General features: G+C 41.3%; 1 protein-coding gene across 1 annotated transcript in view; it reads left to right on the top strand.

The window, feature by feature from the left end:
* Positions 1-22,588, top strand: part of CCBE1 (collagen and calcium binding EGF domains 1) — a 189,169-nt gene that overhangs the window by 124,137 nt on the left and 42,444 nt on the right. The gene's annotated exons all lie outside the window — the stretch shown is intronic.

Raw genomic sequence — 22,588 nt, 5'->3', positions numbered from 1 at the left:
ACTGCTCTCTGTGGCATTGCAAGAGCTGCTAATGTGGACATGCTCCACAGTCACAAGGGGCATAGTGTGAACACACAGCAGTGCTTTCCCTGCTGCTGTCTCCGAGGGCTGGTTTAACTCCTGGCGCTCTACATCTGCAAGTGTAGCCATGTCCTGTGTTGAGGGAAGAATTCTTCTGTTGACCTAATGCTGTCTACAGCTGGGGTTAGGTTGGCGGGGTTATGTCTCTCAGGGGTGTGAATTTTTCACACCTTGAGAGACTTAGCTATACTAATGTATGTGTTCTGATAAACTTTGGGCTGGTCTACACTGGTTTAGGCTGAATTGCACAAGGTGCTGAGACCTATTGACTTAAGTGGGAGATGAGGGTTCTCAGTATCTCTTAAGAGTTGCCTGGTGGGGTCATTAATTTGGGGTGTATTATATTCAGTGAAAGAGATCCTGAAAGAGTCCATTAGCCCAGGACAGAATTTAGATGAAAAAGGCAGTTAAAAACATCCAAAGCAGTTGTGACCATTCATAGCTTAAACATGCGGACAGAGAAGGAAAATACCTGACGTGGTGGTGGATGTAAATGAAAACTGACATCTTCGGCTGTTCAAAAGACAGTTTCGTCTAGATGGACAAAATTTAGTCTACAAACCAGTACATGGTGACTGTAACTCCACAGTGATGATACTAAGAGAGAGAGAAGTATTCACATGAATAAACAAAACATGTGGCATGCATCAAGTACATCTCTAACCAGGCTGCCAGCAGGAAGCATACCTTAGTCATGGCTCTTAGAAGAAAGGCAGACAGAACAAAAACCAATCACCAGAGGAAAATAAACATTTGAAAGTGAGTTAAAAGAAGCTGTGCATGTGTGGATGAATCCATCGAGCCAAGCGAACTATATTTCTCTACCAGCAAAGTTTTATGTTATGAACAATACAGGAATGTCTATAATGAGGGGAAAATCTGACTAAATAAGACAATCTGGGTGGGGAGCGGGGAAATTCTTAAGAAAAACACATTCCCAGACAAAATGAAAAAGATCAAACCCTGTAAAGCTAAGTAAGCCCTTTCCAAGCCTCATAAAATGCTATGCCTACTGAGAGGTCAGAAGCCAGTGATCTTATCTCAATGCCTCTTCTCATCTCTCCTAAAATAACGTTAATACTTTATAACAACAAATATCAATACATATCAAAACCCATTTAATGGATATTTTCTAACACTTGCTCGTATTAAATTGGCCTGTATCCCGGATTCTGAGCTCACTTTGGTTTAATATCCATAGGAATGGTTTGGGGCCAGATCCTAATCTCATTTACACCAGTGTAAATGCAGAGCAAATCCATTGACTTCAGTACATTTGCTCTGAATTTTCGCCTGTGACCAGAATCTAGTCAACCAGCCTCAGTAGAGTTGCCTCTGATTTACATTGGTGTAAAGGACAGGTGAATGTCTGTGTTTTGGTTTAAAATATACACGTAGAGACAGCTACGGTGTATACACAGTAAGTCCAGTTACGATATAGATGCTCCGGTATTAAAACATTACTATTTTTGTAATGCTTAAATAGTTAATAAATTAATACATATATAATAACCCATTCAAGTAGCAAGAAACAAAATCTGTTATCAATATTGTGCTAATACTGAAATGTGCCAGGCAGCCATAAACCAATTTCTACTATACGAAGGGGGCTCCAATAAAACAGTGGTCAAAAAAAAAAAAATTAATAAAAAAATTGTAGCAAAAAAGTAGCAGCAACACAAGACTGTTTTGTCTTCTTTTAATTAGAGTAATTAACGGAGTTGATAAAGCAACTGCATAAAACAGCAACAAAACCCAACAACGACCCTGGAACAATGTAAATGTTGAATGTGCTTCTGCATGTATTATTTTGACTGTCCATAACATCTAAAATCAAATAATTTTAGATATAGAATACCTTCCACCCAAAGAACTTTACAAGGAAAAATGACCCATATTATCTCCATAGGGATCACTCTACTCACTAATGAAATGCATCCACTTCTAAAGTAGAATGTGGCCAAAATGCAAAGCAACATTACATTGCAGTTCAGGCCAGACTGTGAAGAAGAATCCTGGATCCATTTTAAATTGCAGAATAAAAATAAGGATAAAAATCCCAGATTTCTAAATGATTATTTGTAGGAATATTACCCAGCGGGCTCAATGCCTAAAAATGACACGCTCCGTTGCTTTTCCTTGGAGATGTTCATTTTTAAAGATAAATTTTATTCATACTTTATCAAAAGCTAAAAAAACCCAATAAGTACCTTCTCCAAGTAAAACACATACTTGCCCACAAGACGTACTGTGTGCCAAATCTGTTTGCTTCAGTTTCTCTGATTAATGGGCTGATGCAGCTAAAAATATCTTCTGCTTCCCAAGTAGCACAAGCCCTGGAAGTCACCAATCCTAGCTGTCTGGCTTTCCTTACAGAGGAAAGATGGGAATTCTATTTTTTAAAATAAATAAAGAATTTACTTTTTTTAAAAAATTCTTTTTGATCCTGCTGAGCCAAATGGCAGGCAGAGAAGTTGTGCAAATTTGACCCCAACTGCGAATGCTCTTGAGAATTTTAATCCTTCCATGACACGCAGCCCCCAACAGCTCAGAGTCATGAAGCCAGCATAGATTTGTCAGCGGTTTCACTGTGGATGGATGGGACAGTCTTGAGCTTTTGACCTTTGTCCTTGGTTCCCTTGTGCATCCCAGAGGGGTAACCAGGTTTTGCCTGCACTTCTCCATTCTGGCATCTTAGGGCTACCAGTTCTGTTGGCGGGGTTTCCATTCTTTCGCTCTGCGGGCTTCCTTTCGGGAAAGAAAGTCAGCCTTTTCTTCACCGCGCCCTCCCAACCCCAAAGCAAGCAGCCGTGATGCCAGAAGCAGATTTACCTCCCACCCTCAGACAATGGGATGAGAGGAGGTACTGGGGCGGGGGCAGGGAAGATGAGAGGAAATAGATGATACTCAAATGCTGGGGCGGAGCAAGGAAGTGTGGAATAAGGGGGGAGTCCCAGAGGGATGCCACAGTTGGCAGAGGGAGTGAATGGAAGGCAGGCATCTCAGATAAGGTATCACCCAAATATAGTGAATTGCCCCCCAGGCTCTGCTCTAGGAAAGAAAGGCCACTTCTACAACCCTCTCTTCCTCTGGGAGCCAGGTGTGGTGAAGGCCGGGCTTCTGAGTGCTTGGCCCACCATGATAGATAGCTACAGAAAAATGAGGGCAGAAGTTGTTATGAGTTGGATTCTCTCCTGTCCCCGCAGCAAGACTCTGGGAGGAGGTGAGGCGCAGTAAGACTAGATGAAGGGCTTGCATTGGACCCTGGCAGGGAGGCTATTCAGCAGCAACTTCACCTTTCAGCAGCAAGATCCATGAGTAGTGATGGAGAGGGGCAGCAGCTTTCTGCATCAGCTGTTTGTTGAGTGGGTCTCTCCTCAGACTTAGTGCTGGGGTTCTGCTTGCAGATTGCTTAGTTGGATCATGGCATTGGCGACTACACACTGCATCTGAGTAATGGGTCGTCGGCACCAAATTCAAAAAGTGAACAGGCTCACAGGCTGTTTTATGTGGACTGTGTGAAGCAGGGTAACTGGAGGAAGTGACAGGAAACTGGTTAACTCAGGGCTTGTCTACATCTATAGTGCCGTAGTACTTAGCGAAGATGCCTCCTACTCTGATGGGTGAGCTTCTCACATCGGCGTAGGTGCTCCACCTCCCAGAGAGGGAGTAGCTATGGTGACAGAAGTGCTTCTCCCGTCGACATAGTGCTGACTATACTGGGTGTTAGGACCATGTAACTACGTCACTCAGTGGTGTGGGTTTTTCATATCCCCGAGTGATGTAGTTATACCAACATAAGTTCCTAGTGTAGCCCAAGCCTTAGTTAAAAAGAAAAATATAGTCAGGACCACCACTCTTCTCAACAAGAGACGTTAAAGGAGTTATGCACATACACTGAGAGAAGATTGTGCCTAGTCCAGATCACATTAATGTCAAAGAACGGACTTCAGTGATATTAAAGGGAGTTGGATTGACCTCCTACTCCTTGCATTTTAAACAAAGGATCTAATGGAAGTGCTCTATTTCAAAACCACTTTTTACCTCACCTTCCATTATCTATTGACTGCAATGCTATCTGCTCCCACCCTCACCATTGCAGCTGCCTGCCTTGTGTGTAAGCTCCTGTTAATGGCAGCAGTCTGTCTCAAAGAAGACCTAAGAACACGTCTACACTACACTGTAAGCCCATGGTTAAAAGTCAGGCTCGAGCCTAACCTCCCTTCCGTCTAAACACAAATTGTGCTAACCCAGGGCTTGGACTCAGCGTCCCTGGACCCCACAGGGATGGAGGGTCCTCACCTGAGTCAAAATGAATTCAAGCCCCTTTGCTTTGCAATGTAAAAGCAGTCCCACTGGACTCGTGGTCTGGGAGTCCACCAAAAGTATCCCACTTTCTTTTACTTTCTTTGGCCTCTTGTCAGTCAAGTTTTCTTACCCTGTACCATGAACAGAGGGTTAGAGCAACCACATTTTGGGAGGGCACTAGGAAGTCTGGAATATGGCTGGTTGGACTTGGATCTGCAAAATGTAGTGTAGATGCTGAAACGCCAGGCTGGAACCCAGGGTTCAACAATTCCTAACCTGGGATTACAAGTGAGTGTAGACGCTCAAGCTCTTGGTTAACTAGCACAGGGTCTGGTAACTCAAGTTCTACTAACCCTGGGCTTACATTGCAGTGTAGACATACTCTAAGGGTATGTCTACACTACAATAAAACACCTGTGGCTTCCCCAAGTCAGCTGACACAGGTTCGTGCTGCGGGGGCTATAAAATTGTACTGTAGATGTCCAGGCTTGAGCTGGAACCCGGGCCCTGATAGCCGGGGGCGGGGGGGGGGGTGTCCCAGAGCCCTCAAGGTTGCAGCCCAAGCCTGGATGTCTACACTGCAATTTTATAGCCCTGTGATCCCAAGTCAACTGTGTGGAGTTTTATTACAGTGTAGACATACGCTAAGAGACCTGAAGAGGAGCTCTGTGGAGCTCGAAAGCTAGTCTCTTTCACCAACAGAAGGTGGTGCAATAAAATATATTACCTCACCCACCTTGATGCTCTCATGTTCTCTAAAGGCACTATATAAATAAATCATACTAATAATGATTGATTCAACAGCTTCACGACTCACTGCGCATAATCCACCCTGCAGCAAATAACCTGCAGCTGAGCATGTCTAAAAATAATCCATGGCACTGAGACTACAGTATAATAACACTATATAATTCACCAAACTTTCATACAGTGTTATTTTACAAGCAAATCACTTCTTTATGCTGGAAGTGGTTCATAGAATAGAGATGTACTCGAGCCAAATAATGACTTTTCTATCTGTAGCATATGTCTTTATCATCTCCTTGGGTAATAAACATTCATCTGGCAGGTCACTTGAACAATTATTTCTTTTCTCATCCAATTCGTTAACTCTGTGTCCTAATTATCAGTTTTATCTTTAAAAGGTCTTCCCTGAGAAAAATGAAGCAGAAAAGAGAAACATCTGGATAAGTGAAACACACTTGAAATAATTTCTTTGCTGTCTCTATAGAGATTTTGTTAACTCACATTGAGAAGTTAATTCCATGTTCTTTGTGCTGCTTTTGATGTTAGAAAATGTATTAACAGAACAATTTTTCCATAGTCTCATTGCTTTGATATATCAATATTGATCTGAGCTGGTCAACATTTTTTGTTTGAAAATGCAATTTTTCTAATCTAAAATTTTGGAGGAAAATTTTTGTTTCATTCTAAATTTTCTGCATTTTCTGGGGTTGTTTTGTCCCCACCTTTTTCTTCTTTTTCCTATTTTGCCAAGGGAAAAGGATGGGGGGAAGAGAGACTCATAGATTACATGGCCAGAAGGTACCATTGTGTCCATCTACTCTGCCCTCCTGTGTAACACAGGCCATAGAACTTCCCCAAAATAATTTTTAAAGCATATCTTTTTAGAGAAATATCCAACCTTGATTTAAAAATCGTCAGTGATGGAGAATCCACCACAAGCCTTGGTAAATTGTTCTGATGGTTAATTACTCTCATGATTAAAAATATACGCCTTGTTTCCAGTCTGAATTTGTCTAGCTTCAACTTCCAGCCATTGGATCATGCTATAACTTTTTCTGCTAGATTGAACAGCCCCTTATTAAACACGTGTTCCCCATGTAGATCCTCACAGACTGTAATCAAGTGACCCCTTAAACTTCTCTTTGTGAAAGTAAATAAATTGAGCTCCTTGATTCTATCACAATAAGGTATATTTTCTAATCATTCTGGTGGCTCTTTTCTGAATTCTCTCCAACATCCTTCTTGAACAGTTGGCACCAGAACTGGACACAGTAACCCAGCAGTGGTTACACCATTACCAAATACAGAGATAAAATTATCTCTACTTCTACCTAATATTCCCATTTTTGCATCCCAGGATTACATTGGCTCTTTTGGCCACAGTGTCACACTGGGAGCTCATGTTCAGTTGGCTGTCCACCCTCCCCACTCCCCTCCCCAAATTTTTCTCAGAGTCATTGCTTGCCAACATAAAGTCCTCCTTCCTGTAAGTATGGCCTACATCCTTTGTTCCTAGATGTATACATTTATATTTAGCTGTATTAAAATGCATGTTGTTTGCTTGCCAGGTCCTCTTCATTATTTACCACCACCCCAATTTGTGTGTCAGCTGCAAATTTTATCTTTGATGACTTTGTTTTCTTCCAGGTCATACATAAAAATGTTAACTAGCATAGGGCCAAGAACTACTTCCTGTGGGACCCCACTGGAATCACACCTGCTTGATGATGATTCCCTGTTTACAGTTACATTTTGAGACATATCAGTTAGCCCATTTTTAATCCATTGAATGCGTGCCATGCTAAGCTTATATTCTAGTTTTTCAATCAAAATGTCATGTGGCACCAAGTCAAACACCGACAGAAGTCCAAGTATATCAATGCTATTAATTTTATCAACCAGACTTTGGTTGTACTGTCATCAAAAAAAGATATTAAGTTAGTTTGACAGGATCTATTTTCCATAATCCTATGTTGATTTGCATTAATTACATTACCCTCCTTTAACTCTTTATTTATCGAGTCCCAGATCAGCTGCTCCATTATCTTATCCAGGATTGATGTCAGGCTGATAGGCCTAAAATTACCCAGGTCATCCCACTTCCCCTTTTGAAAAATTGGCACAACATTAACTTTCTTCTGGAACTTCCCCAGTGCTCCAAGACCTATTGCAATCATGGTCCAGGGAGAGTCTCACACAGTCCTTTAAAGCTCTTGGATGCAAGTTATCTGGACATGCTGATTTAAAAATGTCCAACTTTACTAGGTTCTGTTTAACATCCTCCAGAGATGCTAGTAGAATGGAAAGAGTGTTATCATTACTATATGATGAGATTGTATCATCTAGTTTTCCCCGAAATACAGAAGAGAAATATTAATTGAAAACTTCTGCCTTTTCTCTGTTATTGTTGATAATTTTACAATTTCCATCTAGTTATAGACCAATACCATTGTCAGGATTCTATCTCTCTCTCACACACACACACACACACACACACACACACACACACACACATATATATAAGAAGAGTTTTTTTATATATATATATTTAAGCTCTTATTGTCCTTACCTCTGTTGACAATAGAGGTCTCCTTGTGTCCTTTGGCTTCCCTTATCAATTTTCTACAATTCCTAACTTCTAATTTATATTAACTACTGTGTCAATTTCCCCTTTCTTCCATTTAAAAAAAAATTTACAGCTGCCTTCACTTGCTGTCTAAAGGATGTCAGATTTTTAACCAGTAAAACCTTCTTCCTCAATTGTGGCTTTTTGAGCATTTAGTAAGGTGTCCTTCAGTGAGTCCCAATTATCGTTCACATTTTTTCAATTGAATTCTTCTTCCAAGCTAATTTGGCTCAAAATTGTTTTGAACGCCCCCTTTTATTAGCCCTATTAAAGCATAATGTGTGTTTATATGACTGGTCTGAACTATAGTTTGCAGATAAAGGAAGTGGGAGGGGACTAAAACACCAACATATTTTCAGGTTTTCAAAAAAATGTTTTTTGTTATTAATTGAAAAACTGAAATTTTTTCAGGTTTTTTTTTTTTTTTTTTTTGTATTTTCCACTTTTTAAAACTTTTCAAGCAACTCTACTAGTGATCATGTAGCAAGCATTTGTCTTCCATGCATATAGCATGATTAGAAAGGTAAGTTGTCTGGTTTTTCTTAGGACTTGTTTAAGGATGGGTGAAATCCTAGCTCCAACATTCCCATTGTCTTCAGGGGACCAGAACTTCACCCTATATCTCTGGCCATTACTGGTCATATCAAAGCATTTTGTGTTAAAATGTGTACATTAAATCCAGGTAAGTGTGCGCCTTTTCAGTCCTTGCACAAAAAATCAAATTTATACCGTCAGTCGTTAGACAATATGTAAACAGTGCCCAGGAGACAACTAGCGATTTTTCTGAAGCAGGAATAGCAAGGTAGCAGCTTACTAGTGTGATTTACTTTACAAGCAGCATATTGTTGAAGGGGGTTGACAGGTTTTTGATTCATAGCCATACAGATTCATGGGGGCTTTTTTTATTTTGATAAATGCAGAGTACTGGAAATTTATTGTCCTTTCATTCTCAGGAATACATGTGACTGAAAAAGAAATTCCAGTACAGTATGAAAGAGAAGCAGAGGCTAATAAATTTTAAATATCAGGCTGGTAAAACTTTGTTCAAGTGACATTTGAATGAAAATGTTTGTTCTGAAGGAGTAAAGGAATTCTCAGAATTTAAATTGCTTTCTTTTGTGGTATCTGTCACAGTTACTCTGACCCCTTCATTGAATGTGCACCCCCTTCTCCGGTCTTAGGCCATCACCTGTGCTCAGGGGGGATTCAAGTGATTCTCCCACTCTCAGACCATATCCTGAGTAGCAATCCTCAGGTATTAACTGCAGTTAGCTCAGCAGGTATGACTTAAGCTCAAACTCTTCAGTTCTGTTCCCTCTGGAGCAATGCCAGTGGTGATCAGTGACCAAACAGCTACCTCAAAGCAAAGTATTGTTCATTTGGAATGAAAGCATTTCAGAGAAAACATACATCTTTAAACCAATAAACCAGCCTACACACATGCCTACTTGCTAAGTATCTAGCCTTTTTCCATATGGAGAGTCTGGAAGGACTAATTCTTTAGAGATTCTTCTGTAGTGCCTCTCTCTGTGACAGCTTGCCTCCCTGTCAAACCTCAGGGACAACTCCCTGGGTAGCCCATAGCAACTCAATGCCTTTGGGAATAACAGATCTAAGTGTATGTCTACACTGCAGTAAAACACCCGTGGCTGGCCTGTGTTAGTTGGCTTGGGCTCATGGGACTCAGGCTCTGGGGCTATAAAATTGCATTGTAGACATTCAGGTCAGGCTGGAGCCCGGGCTCTGGGATCCCTCCCTCCTTACAGGATCTGGGAGCCCAGGCTCCAGCCAGAGCTCAAACATCTACACTACAGTTTTACAGCCCCACGAGCCCAAATCAGCTGACAAAGGCCAGCCACAGATGTTTTACTGCACTGTAGACATACCCTAAGAGTTCTGGGAGTGTTCAGTAGAACAGGAGCTGAGCAGTCCAGAGGGATGCTCAGAGGACTCGGGAGCTGACATGTGCCTATCACTATCTTGTGCAGAGCGAGCAAAACCTGCGAAGGCCTGGAAGGTAGTGCTTGTGTTGCCAGGGAGCTGATCCTTTGCAAGCATAGACAAGACTTCCTCGTACTAAGGCAGGGGTGGACAAACTTTTTGGCTTGAGGGCCACATCTGGGTATGGAACCTGTATGGCGGGCCATGAATGCTCATGAAATTGGGGGTTGGGGTGTGGGAGGGGGTGAGGGCTCTGGCTCGGGTGTGGGCTCTGGGGTGGGGCCAGAAATGAGGAGTTCAGGGTACGGCAGGGGGCTCCAGGCTGGACAGGGGGTTGGGACATGGGAGGGGGTAAGGGGTGCAGGCTCCAGGCAGTGCTTACCTCAAGCAGCTCCCAGAAGTAGTGGCATGTCTTCTCTCCAGTTCCTACGCGGAGGCGCGGCCAGGTGGTTCTGCACACTGCCCCATCCACAGGTGTCGCCCCTGCAGCTCCCATTGGCCATGGTTCCCGGCCAATGGGAGCTGTGGGGGCAGCGTGCAGAGCCCCCTGGTTGCCCTTAAGTGTAGGAGCCAGAGGGGGGACATGCCACTGCTTCCAGGTGCCGCGTGGAGTGGGGCAAGCCCCGGACCCCACTCCTTGGTGGAAGCTTGAGGGCCGGATTAAAATGTTTGGAGGGCCGGATGCTGCCCCCAGGCCATAGTTTGCCCACCCCGTACTAAGGACAGGTGGGGCAAGGTGCCTCACAACACTGCGTACCTCAGAGAAATGTTACATGTTCCCTTTCTTTGACAAGTCAAAACCAAATAGCTGTTTCTGAAACAAGGCCTTCTAACATTGGGATGGGGCAGAGAGATGTGGTGGTGGGGGTTGAAATCCTGGCCCCACTTAAGTCAATGGGCATTTTGCCATTGACTTCAGTGGGGCCAGGATTTCACCCTCTTCTATTTATGCTGCAAATTATGACCCGGATTCAGGAAAACATCCTTTTATAGGATAGCATTTAAGCATCCAATTCCATTCTGTGCAAGTAAATGAGACATACTTAAAGGTAACCACATGCTTAAGTACTGTCCTGTATCTTGGTCTGTGGGTCTAATTCTAATCATATTGTTATCAGTGGCAAAACTGCCATTGACTTTCTGGAGAAGAAGGTCAAGCTCTTATGCAACAGCCTCCCCAGTTTGGACAATGTTATTGACTTCACTCAATATTTGTCTCATTTGGAAACCTAACTTTTAAAGTCTGAATTCCTTGTACTATTTGTATGATGTGTTTGGGTGTGCGTGCATATGTGAACTGTGTGGTTGCCTTTATTGTTTATTAAAAAAAGGTTTTATTGGGCATTGCTTATACAGCATTTTGTGATGAAAGATGCTATATAAATTGGACTGGATTCAGTAAATCTAACAACTTGCCAACAACGTATTTCTGTTTGACTTCAGTGACCTAGCAACAGAACAGCAGCCAGCTAATGAGCACAGCGTTCCTTACAGCATGCTTTGGCACTACTTTCAGTACTGAAATGGAATTTATGGCTTTCTATCTAGAATGCATTTTTTTGTAGGAAATTGGAGCCACAAAATGAAGAGTCATGGAAGTTTAAGAATTCCAAGACACTGGACAGATGTGCAATGATTAGCACTGTACTCTGGCTCACCTTTGTTTAGATAAATAACCGAACCTGCACCATCAGCAAGACGTGCTGTTTACAGGCTAAGAAGGAAATTTGGCTCCAAGTCCTCTAATTGGAAGTCGTCGATGGTGAAAAAACATCTTTATTCTCTTTTCTTATTTTAAATGTCAAGTGGGCTCAATTTTTGGATGTCTTCAAATGAGGTTTAGAAAATGAATATTTTTTGCAGAAGAAAACACATAAGAATAAATCCTACCTTGCCACCCTGTGAGAATGAATATAAAATCATTTAATTATATTGAACAAAGCCATGTTTGTTGTATATTGTTGTATTATATACAACAAACACATAGCAAATAAGAACAAAGCCATGTTTATTGTGTGTGTGTGTGTGTGTGTGTGTATATATATATCTATAATACAACAATATACAAAAACATGGCTTTGTTCAATATAATTAAATGATTTATATATATTAAAATCATTTAATTATATAAAAAATGAAGTTATTTACTTTTTTTCCGAAATGTCACGTCTGTTATCATAAATTTGATTTATTGAAATCCAAATAAATTTTACCTGTGCATTTAAACAATTATTTCTTGGTATAGGTCAACAAATTAAACAGAGCTGTCAAAAGAGGAGGGAAGGGAGATAGCATAGAAATCTGACGGCACATAAGAATATGAAAACTGGGTCTGAGCAGACAATATTAGTCACACCTCTTATTTAATCATATCATTATTTTTGACAATCTAATAAAAAATTGTATGAACATTCACTTGCATTAAACCCCATATAAAAACAGGAAAATATGGTCCCAAACCATAAATAGAAGGGGGAAAAAAGAAACCAAAATTCCAGTTTTATCCACATTATCTCCAAGAAGGTGATATACATTCACTTTATGGAGGTACCTAGTGAATCTAATTGATGGCTCTTTAAGGTAGGCAGAGTACGTACTGCCCAGCATTATTGGAGTCACACACTTACATTGTGCTCTAAACTTGCTTTGATCAAGTTCACATACCAGTTTTGCTTGCTACTTTCAGACATCATTAAGCTAAACTTAATCAAACTGCCTGTGGTAAGCCGTCCTGCTGATTGGTGATGTCAGAATAGAACTATGGCTATGTTACATGACATTTCCAGGAAATAATATGATAGTTCAGCATCAAGATTTAAGATATATTGTGTAGACATGAAAAATACCTTTCTTGAGGCCTGGTTATGTTTGGCGGTGGCAAAGGCCAATATTATGTATTTCCCCACAGAACAACATTGAGGCTTCCCAAAAAGTCTGAGAACCCATAAGAACAGCCATGCTGGGTTAGACCAATGGTCCATCTAGCCCAGTATCCTGTCTTCCAACAGTGGCCAATATCAGGTGCTTCAGAAGGAATGAACAGAACAGGCAATCATCAGGTGATCCATCATCCCCGGTCATCCACTCCCAGCTTCTGGCAAGCAGAGGGTAGGGACACTCAGAGCATGGGGTTGCATCCCTGACTCTCCTGGCTAATAGCCACTGATGGACCTATCCTCCATGAATTTATCTACTTCTGTTTTGAACCCTGTTATAGTTTTGGCCTTTACAGCTTCCCCGGCAATGAGTTTCACAAGTTGATTGTGTGTTGGGTGAAGAAGTACTTCCTTTTGGTTGTTTGAAACCTGCTGCCTATTAATTTCATTGGGTGACTCCTAGTTCTTGTGATATGTGAAGGAATAAATAACATTTCCTTATTCTCTTTCTCCATACCAGTCAAGATTTTACAGACCTCTATCATAGCTCCTATTAGTTGGCTCTTTTCCAAGCTGAAAAGTCCCAGTCTTTTTAATCTCTCCTCGTATCGGCTGTTCCGTATCCCTAATCATTTTTGTTGCCCTTCTCTGTACCTTTTCCAGTTCTAATATATCTTTTTTGAGATGGGGTGACCAGATCTGCATGCAGTACTCAAGATGTGGGCATACCATGGACTTACATAGAAGCATTATGATATTTTTTGTCTTATTGTCTATCCCTTTCCTGATGGTCCCTAATATTCCGTTAGCTATTTTGACTGCCACTGCACGTTGAGTGGATGTTTTCAGAGAACTTTACCCACAATGACTCCAAGATCTCTTTCTTGAGTGGCAACAGCTAATTTAAACCCCATCATTTTGTATGAAAAGTTGGGATTATGTTTTTCAATGTGCATTACTTAGCAGTTATCAACATTGAATTTCATCTGCCATTTAGTTGCCCAGTCATCCAGTTTTGTGAGATCTTTTTAACTCTTCAGTCTGCTTTAGACTTAACTATCTTGAGCAATTTTATATCGTCTACAAATTTTGCCACCTCACTATTTACCCCTTTTTCGAGATCATTTATGAATATGTTGAACAGACTGGTCCAAATACAGACCCTTGGGAGACACCCCTATTTACCTCTTTCCATTCTGAAAACTGACCATTTATTCTTACCCTTTGTTTCCTGTCTTTTAAACAGCTGCTGATCCATAAGAGGACTTTCCCACTTATCCCATGGCAGCTTACTTTGCTTAAGAGCCTTTGATGAGGGATCTTGTCAAATGCTTTCTGAAAGTCTCAATACTATTCCACTGGATCTCCCAGGTCCACATGTTTGTTGACCCCCTCAAAGAATTCTAATAGATGGGTGAGGCATGATTTCCCTTTATAAAAGCCATGCTGACTCTTCTGCAACAATTCGTGTTCGTCTATGTGTCTGAAAATTCTGTGGTTTACTGTCGTTTCAACCAGTTTGCCTGGTACTGAAGTTAGGCTTACTGGCCTGTAATTGTCAAGATCACCTCTCGAGCCTTTTTTAAAAAATTGACGTCACAATAGCTATCCTCCAGTCGTCTGGTACAGAAGCTGATTTAAGTAATAGGTTACATACCATGGGTGGCAGCTCTGCAATTTCATTTTTCACTTCCATCAGAACCCAGTCTGTACCATTTGGAAATGGAAATGCCAGTAAGGCTGTTTTCTTTAATTATCAATCAGAAGGGAGGGTCACAGGAACCATCCTTACAAGTACGGAATCTCAACAGCTTGGCTCTGCCTACTTGTGAGACCATCTCTGTCCCCTGTGCCGTACGGCCACAGCTACACTCAGCAGAGGCCCTGGAACTTTATCCCCATTCTTACGAGGCTGCAGGTGGGATTTTCTTTCTAAGGGCCCCTTTCCCTTGGCAGAACTTTGCAATGCATTGACCTTTTGGGCATGCTGCAAAGCCAGTGTGTCGAATGAGTGTTGGCTCAGAGGGCTAAGAGAGGGGTTTTTGTCTAGTGGGAAAGAGGGGTTACAGCTGTATCGGTCACAAGAGTGGTGATCAAATGATATGTGGTAGGGGAGTACTGCTGCTCTGGTCAGGCTTTATTTTGTAAGTCTAGATGGCTCCCATTACCATAATGTTTGATCATTTCTCAGTCTTTAATATATTCAAAGAAACACCCCACTGTGAGAAGGGGCACATTTTACTAATAGGGAACTGAGGCACAAAGAGACTAAGGGCCAGACCCACAAAGGGACTTAGTCACCTAACTACCACTTTAAGTGTCTACATCGAACATTTAGGCACACTGAGATCCTCAAAACCCTCACTCCCCTGCCAGCTAACCCTAGAGGCACCTATGTTTCTGCTGGAAAAGTCCCCATGGTGCCTACATTTCTGCTGGTGGACATGTGCAAAACCATCTAAGTCCTGGTGCCACTGAGCTGCTTGGTTCCTTACCTCAAGACCTGGAAGGATTTTCAAAAAAATCATTCCCCTTCCTGTGTCACCTGCAGGGCCTGATCCATTATGCATTTTCTACTAGACTGGGCCTCACGCAAAAAACAGCTGGGGGCAACTAGACTGGGACTATTCTGGGCTGCGACTTGTGGGTGGATGGGGAGCCACTCACCTGTCCTGTTGGCGTGCTAAATTCAAGCTCCTGCACCAATGAATATTAATTTATTTATACAAAGTGGAACAGCTCCAACAGAATGGATTAAAAAAGCAACACCCTGGAATACCCAATACCCTGGTGGTCAGGGCATCACCTGTGATATTGCAGACCCAAGTTCAAGTCCCTGCTCCAAATTAGGAAAAACAGGCATTTCACATTGCAGGTGAGTTCCTGAACCACTGGGCTATTGGTTTTCCTAAGAAAGGGCTGAATGGACCTGGCTTAGGTGCCTAACTCCAGGAGCGGGTTCACAGCTGTGAATCCCAAGCAGAGGTAGGCACCTAACTATCTTTTGGGGGGTGCAGGTTAGGAGATTTTTGGTAAATTCCAAATCTTCAAATTGTTTGTTTCAAAAGAATCCATTTTTCCAGGTGAGCTGGTTATTATCTCATCTCAGCACATCCATCACCAGGAGCCTCAAGAGTTGGATCTGTTTGATCTTAGTGAGACGTTGTCTTACTGAAGGAGTTTTGTAGTTAATTTCTTTTGAACACACCTTTTGAAATTGATTAGAGTCAAGATCACAGTCTCTTTATCGATGGATGTGCAGCCAGTTTCCTTCATGTGAAAATACTGAGTTCTTCAGTAGCTCTGCAAAGTAATTCATCATTCTGTCATTTTTGCAATGTCCTCTGTAAGTTAGGAGGCCAAGAAACACAATTTCTAGTCACGCATCATAAAACTCCTGTGTCCTGTGTCCATAAAAACACCAGGACAAAACAACACTTCAAATGGCTGAGAGAGAGAGAGAATCAGATAATAATACATTTCAGTAATGGACAGCCAAATAGCATGTCAGAAAGCTTTCAAAATCACAGGGTCAATGGAGCTTTGTTGATTTTTAACAGCTGAGGATCTGGCCTGTGGCATATGTTTGGAGAATGAGTAATATAGTGCATGCATTTTCAGTCTTATCAAGGGCTTCACCTTAACAGCAACCAAAAAAGGATTTCTTTCCTGATAAAAATGTTAATAACTAGAGCCAAGCAGCATTTTGTTTTAAAGAAAACAGTAATGCACAACTAGACTGAATTACTAACTGCAATTGCTGGTCAGAACCATGACCTTCATTCATATACTTAAAAATCCATTTATCAGTTGAAATCTTACTTTCAAGAAATCAAGAGTTTTACTACACCAGCTGATTCTCAGGTCTCTGACTTCTTCAGTTTCCTTGTCCCATGGGGATCTTCCTGATCTTTACTCAGTCAAAATTCTCATTTTGCTTTCCAATAAATTGGTCACTGAGTTAGTGTGAATACAGTACATATGTTGTGGTCCCAGGTACCAGGAAGATTCTTTAAATCCGGTATAGTCAATAAGCAGACCGCGGGCCAAATCTGGACCGCCAGATGCTTTTGAACAGACCCCGAAATCTTTTTATTTACTTATTATTATAATTATTGTTTTTTTTTAAATTATATTTTCTGGAGTCTTGGTCTTGACTATACCTTGACCAAGAAATGTGGACCTTGACAAAAAATAATTGACTACCCCTGTTTCAGATAATAGGCGCCTGCTACTCCTTATATTACTCAGTCTCATTGAAATCAATGGAAAGGCTTCTTCAGAAGAGGGGAAGTGCCTTAATATGGTGATGTAGTCCCAGCTCGTTTTGTTCTGATGATCGTAGGCTCAATCCAATTCCCAATGAAGTCACAGGGAGTCTTTCCATTGGCTGCAATGTCAGTTGGAACTAGACCAATGAGAGGAATATGCAGAGGAAGAGAGAGGAATCCCACTTTTGCAGGTAAGATGTCCAGGATAGTAAATGCTGCCTTGGCTGCATTTATCTTTTCAGATAGCTGTAAAAGAGGACTCAGTCTAGAAACCATGGCAAAGCTTATGATACTGAACTTCTGTCTACACCATTTGCTGTTACTCAAGATTTTGGTATGTATCCCAAATAAAAACAAAGCATGTTCTTTCAGTTTTAGATCATGTTGCCCAAAACGGCATAAATCTTCTGTGTATGTGAAATATAGATACCCACAGCTACTGGGTTACTGAGCACTCTTGCGCTACATATGGGCCTTATTTGTCCATGCAAGATTTGACAGGCAATGCAGGAGCTCATTTGGATTTTATATATAATTTTTAAAAACCAAAGATTTTTGTAGCAGTTTGGTTCACTTCTAAACAATTCATCAGCCAGGTATAGAAGTTAAGTATGCCTTTTTTGTATTTCTTTTAGAGTCTTGCATATTTCTGAAATTCAGGAAGATCAAAGAAGCACTTCGGACCGTCACAATAAGTATCCCTTCTGTGTACATATTACAAAGGCTCCCTTGTGTTATTAAGCACAGCAGGTTCACTTGAAGCTCTTGTTGAACCTCTGATCTGTGAGATAGCGCACAGTTTGTTGTGAGTTCATGTTATGATATTCTTTGAGTAGGTCTGGTTGAGAATTTTCTGGTGAATTTTTTTTCAACGGAAAATTGGGTTTTCAATTAAATGAAAATTTTCATGGAATAGAGCCTTGAAATTTTGGATTTTTCACTGGAAAACCCCAAATCTAAAAATTTTCCCCTGAAAACCTGAAGTGTTTTGATTTTTGAGCTTTTGGTTGAAAATTTTCCAGCATTTGGGGGGGGGGGGGGGGGGGGCGGGAAAGGCAAAGTTTGCCACTGAATTTTGATGAAAATGTGTTTTGTTTTCACCAAGAATGTTCCATCGAGAAAAATACTAATTTCTGACCAGCTCGATGAGATATGGCCTCTCACTACATTAATGATGGATACCTAGAAATGGATGAATACTATATACATCTAAGGCCATGTACACACTTTCAATTAGAATGTTACAGAATGCTGACAGCTGTAGAATTATGACACCTCCCTGATACTTTTCAGAGTGGCAGTCGTGTTAGTCTGTATTCGCAAAAAGAAAAGGAGTACTTGTGGCACCTTAGAGACTAACAAATTTATTTGAGAATAAGCTTTCGTGAGCTGCAGCTCACTTCATCAGATGCATTCCTTGATAGATTTCCACTCCATACGGCTAAATGCAGTGCCTTGCATAATGACAGGTTTCAGAGTAGCAGCTGTGTTAGTCTGTATTCGCAAAAAGAAAAGGAGTACTTGTGGCACCTTAGAGACTAACCAATTTATTTGAGCATAAGGTTTCTTGAGCTACAGCTCACTTCATCGGATGCATTTGAAGAAGTGAGCTATAGCTCACGAAAGCTTATCCTCAAATAAATTGGTTAGTCTCTAAGGTGCCACTAGTACTCCTTTTCTCCCTGATACTGTGACTCTTTTAATACTTCAGGTGCCAGATTTTGGGAGATGGGGCTTCCTGCAGTCTTCATTCAGGATAAACTCCTATTTAAAACAGTGCTTTTCCTGAATGAACACTACATGATTGAGCTCATGGAAACCTGGGAAACTGACAGGAAACATTGTTATAACATTTTCTGGTAGGTAAACCACCCTGTTACATGATATGAAATGCAGGTGTGCCAAAAGTTACTGTTGTTTGGAAATATAACTTAATAATGAACCAAGCTAATTTCACAGCAGATCCACAACTGTTTCACATTCCGAGGCAGCTAAATATTATCCACTGTATTTGATTCACACTTAAATGTACAACTGCCTAGCAACAGTCATGAAGAAAATTGTTCAATGTTTAAAAAGATCAGTAGCAGCCTGCTTGCTTCTTATTATCTATAATGAGTTCATAATTATGCAATGTTGATTAGAAATGTCAGCCAGGTTCTAAGAATAAGTTTTAGCATTAAAGTACCTCTGTTAATAATCAACTTAAGTGTCAGATATTTTGATAAATTGATTTTCAGGAATGTAGCTGGCCTAAAGAATGTAAAGGTCATCAAGAATACATCCCAGGCTGTGTTACTTAGAATTAGAGCTGTAATATGATGTTCAAGGCAGCAAGTACTATAGTATTGTATTTTCTGTGCATTAACCCTAACCTATCAGATCCCCTTGCAAAATCATGTCAAATTAATGTTTGCTGTTTAGAAAAGTCATGTATCAAAAAAGGAGTTGGCATCAAGAAAAGAAGCCTATATTCTGAATTGGGAATTTACTTCTAGGGGATTGCATGGGGGCAAGAATGCAGTTTCTGAGGCCTGGTTATGTCCTTTTTATGCCATTCCCTTATGTGGGACTTATAGCTTCCATGAAGAGGAGCAGGGATAATCCAGAGGAGGGGAGAGCAGCAACTTCTGTTCTCCCTGTCTCATAAAACAAGACTAAGGGGGCATTCAGTTAAATTAAATGGTGAGAAATTCAGAAGCGAGAGAAGGAAATACTTCTTCTTTTTTTTTTTTTTTTTTTTTTGCACATTGTGGAATTAAGCTGTGGAACTCATTGCCTCACTGTGTCATTAAGGCCAAGAACATAACAAGATTGAAAAAGGGATTGGCTCTTTATCTGGATACCAAGAATACCCAGAGTAGTAATAAATGAATGACAACAGACATTCTGGAAGAAATACTAAATCTCATGCTTCAGGGCTTAAACCAGTCTCTAACTATTAGCGATCAGGACGTGACTGTGACGAAGTGGAACTGTTCTTAATGTTCTCTCTGAATACTGTGTGAGTGCCTCAGTTTCCCCTATGCATTTCTTAAGTATCTAGGTGGTGGGATAAGAGTGTGTGATTGCTGGAGAGCCCTAGAGGGCCACTGTGATGGTGCCTGCACAGAGAATGGCTGACACCCTGTCTCCTGGCAACTGATGGCCTGGGCCCCTCCCCTGCAAGGTGCCAACTGAAGGTGTTGGAGAACAAAGAAATCAGGTGGCCTCCTGGCCCAGGAAAGAGACAAAGGCGAGAGGAGGGGCGGAAGAGTTTCAGTTTGGATCTGGCCGGAGAGCTGGGGGGAGATCCAGACCCGGGGTATGGCCTCCGTGCCCCAAGATGGACCTCACTTAGGGTCCTATTTCTATACCTACAAGCTCTGTTTTAGACTGTGTTCCTGTTGTCTAATAAACCTTCTGTTTTACGATGGCTGAGAGTCACGTCTGACTGTGGAATTGGGGTGCAGGGCTCACTGGCTTCCCCAGGAGCCTGGCCTGTGCGGACTTGCTGTGGGAAGCGCACGGTGGGGCATGGGATGCTGAATGCTCCGAGGTCAGACCTAGGAAGGTGGAAGCTGTGGAAGCTTCTTGCCCTGGAGACAGTCTGCTCAGAGAGAGGAAGCTCCCCCAGAGTCCTGACTGGCTTCATCTGGAGTACTTCCAGAGCATCGCCCGGTGACTCCGTGACAGTGACCTATATAGAGGAAAACTGTCCCACATCTGCCTATCTTGTGGTTTTTGCATTTTCCTTACAAGATCTGGAACTGGCCACTGCCAGAGATTGGATACGGGTTAGATAGACTTTGGGTCGGGTCCAGTGTCACAATGCTTCTTATGTTGGGGAACCTCTCTTACCCCCAGTAGCATGAAGAGACACTGCCCCCTCATTATTATGATTATTTATTATTTATTAATTTATTTGTTTGTTTTACCATAACACCTGGAGCCCTAGTTGTGGTAGGTGCTGTACAAACACAGAACAAAGGCAGTCCCTGCCCCAAGGAGCTTACAATCTAAGTATTGGACAAGAGACAATAGCTGGATACAGATGGATAAAAAGATGGGAGAGTACAAGGAAACAATGAGACGGTATTGGTCAGCATGATCGGCTGTGGTCTCAGCACGCCAGCAGCCTAACTGTTGTCAAGTTTTTATAGACCTCACAGTAAATGAGAGTTTTGAGCATCTGGCACATTCTGGGGTGGGAAGGAGTTTGTACAGGGCAGGGGAACAAGCTAATATAATAATCCAGAAGGGAAGATACATTATCTTTAGACTCACACAGTTTAGCTTGCAAAAAAACCCACAAGTATTTAATTTAGGAGGATAAGACCCAATCCTGAAAGATACTGAGCATTTTGACCCTGATCCTGCAAAGCATGTGCATAGCTTTAAGCATCTGAGTAGTTTATTACATTCTCTACCACTACCAGCTGGTTTCTTCACTGGTATGTGCCTCTACTGCCTACAAGGAGACTGTGCTATCAGTCTCGCCCTATCCTGAAGAGGAAAGGAGATGACTGTGCATTTGGAAAGCCGTCTGCATAGCTTGAAGCATCTGAACAGCCTCCCTGATGCACCTTTGAACTTTTTCCTCCTTCATTTGTTTGTCTTGAAGATAAAACTTCACAGCAGTGTTTGTAGTGAAGTCTAATGAGGACCAGTGTTTGCATAACAAGGCAAAGCTTCCCCTGCAGCCATCCAAACTTCATTATATTTAATTTATATTCCAGCTAATCTTTGAAAGTGTATAAAATGTGCAGCCAAAGTTTGTTTTTACATAGTTTGGAATAATATATTGTTTGTTTTAAATGGTCAGTTGCAACTGATAGTTGTTTTAAATGCAACATAATGATATATTGTGATGAACTCTGGGTCTCCTAGGGGATGCATTTGTGTCATTGACTTCCATTGCGTTAGCATTCTCCTGGGTCAGTTATACATTTAAGGAGGAAAACAGAAGAGTGATTACTCCTTAGCTTACCAGACACTTTACTTCAGCACGTCTGCAAAACATTCTAGAGTCCATATCTCTAAAATCCACAAGCTTTCAAAAACCAGATTAAGTCACTTAATTTAAATTTAATTCCACAGGAGGTTGAATGACAGGTTACTTCTGGGTAAGCGGTGCTGGCAGTCCACAAGGAATGGAAAAGATCACTCAGTCTTGGCACTTAGTATCGCTCTAATAGAGGTCTGTAAAGATTGTATCGATTAGAATGTACTTAGAAATGCTATCAAGAAACTTGGAGGCTTATTGTAGTTCTGCCATACAAAATAGAAACAGACAAATAACACCATATGTTTAAATGTGATTTCACACTAGCCTACACGTTTTCCCTACACCCAGAACTTTCTCATGTAGTGAACAGCTCAAGAAATTTCAGACCATATAGAAGTGTTAACATTTAAGTGTTCCTGTTTCTAGAACATTCTAAGTGTTCTAGAACATTCTAAGCCTATTAATCTTTCTGTAGTTAAAATATCTCATTTATTTAATCGGTCATCTTTTCAGAGTCCTTTCAAATATGGGAAATGAATTATAACATTTAACCTTGTGTGTACTACTAGCTGAGATATAGGCCCTTCAGTCAGTTTACTTTAGCGTGACAGATATTTGGAAACGCTCTATGGCATGTCATGAAAGTTATGATCATGGTTGTTTATATGTATAGCTCCAGAAGTATGTCATGTGCTTTCCACACAGAGGCATAAGTTGTCCATGATTTTCAAAAGGGACTAATGATTTTGGG

This window comes from Chelonia mydas, chromosome 5 (assembly GCF_015237465.2).
Source record: "Chelonia mydas isolate rCheMyd1 chromosome 5, rCheMyd1.pri.v2, whole genome shotgun sequence".
Taxonomy (NCBI): Eukaryota; Metazoa; Chordata; order Testudines; family Cheloniidae; genus Chelonia; species Chelonia mydas.
The sequence above is the reverse complement of the archived record's forward strand: the minus strand, read 5'-3'. Positions and strand labels throughout refer to the sequence as shown.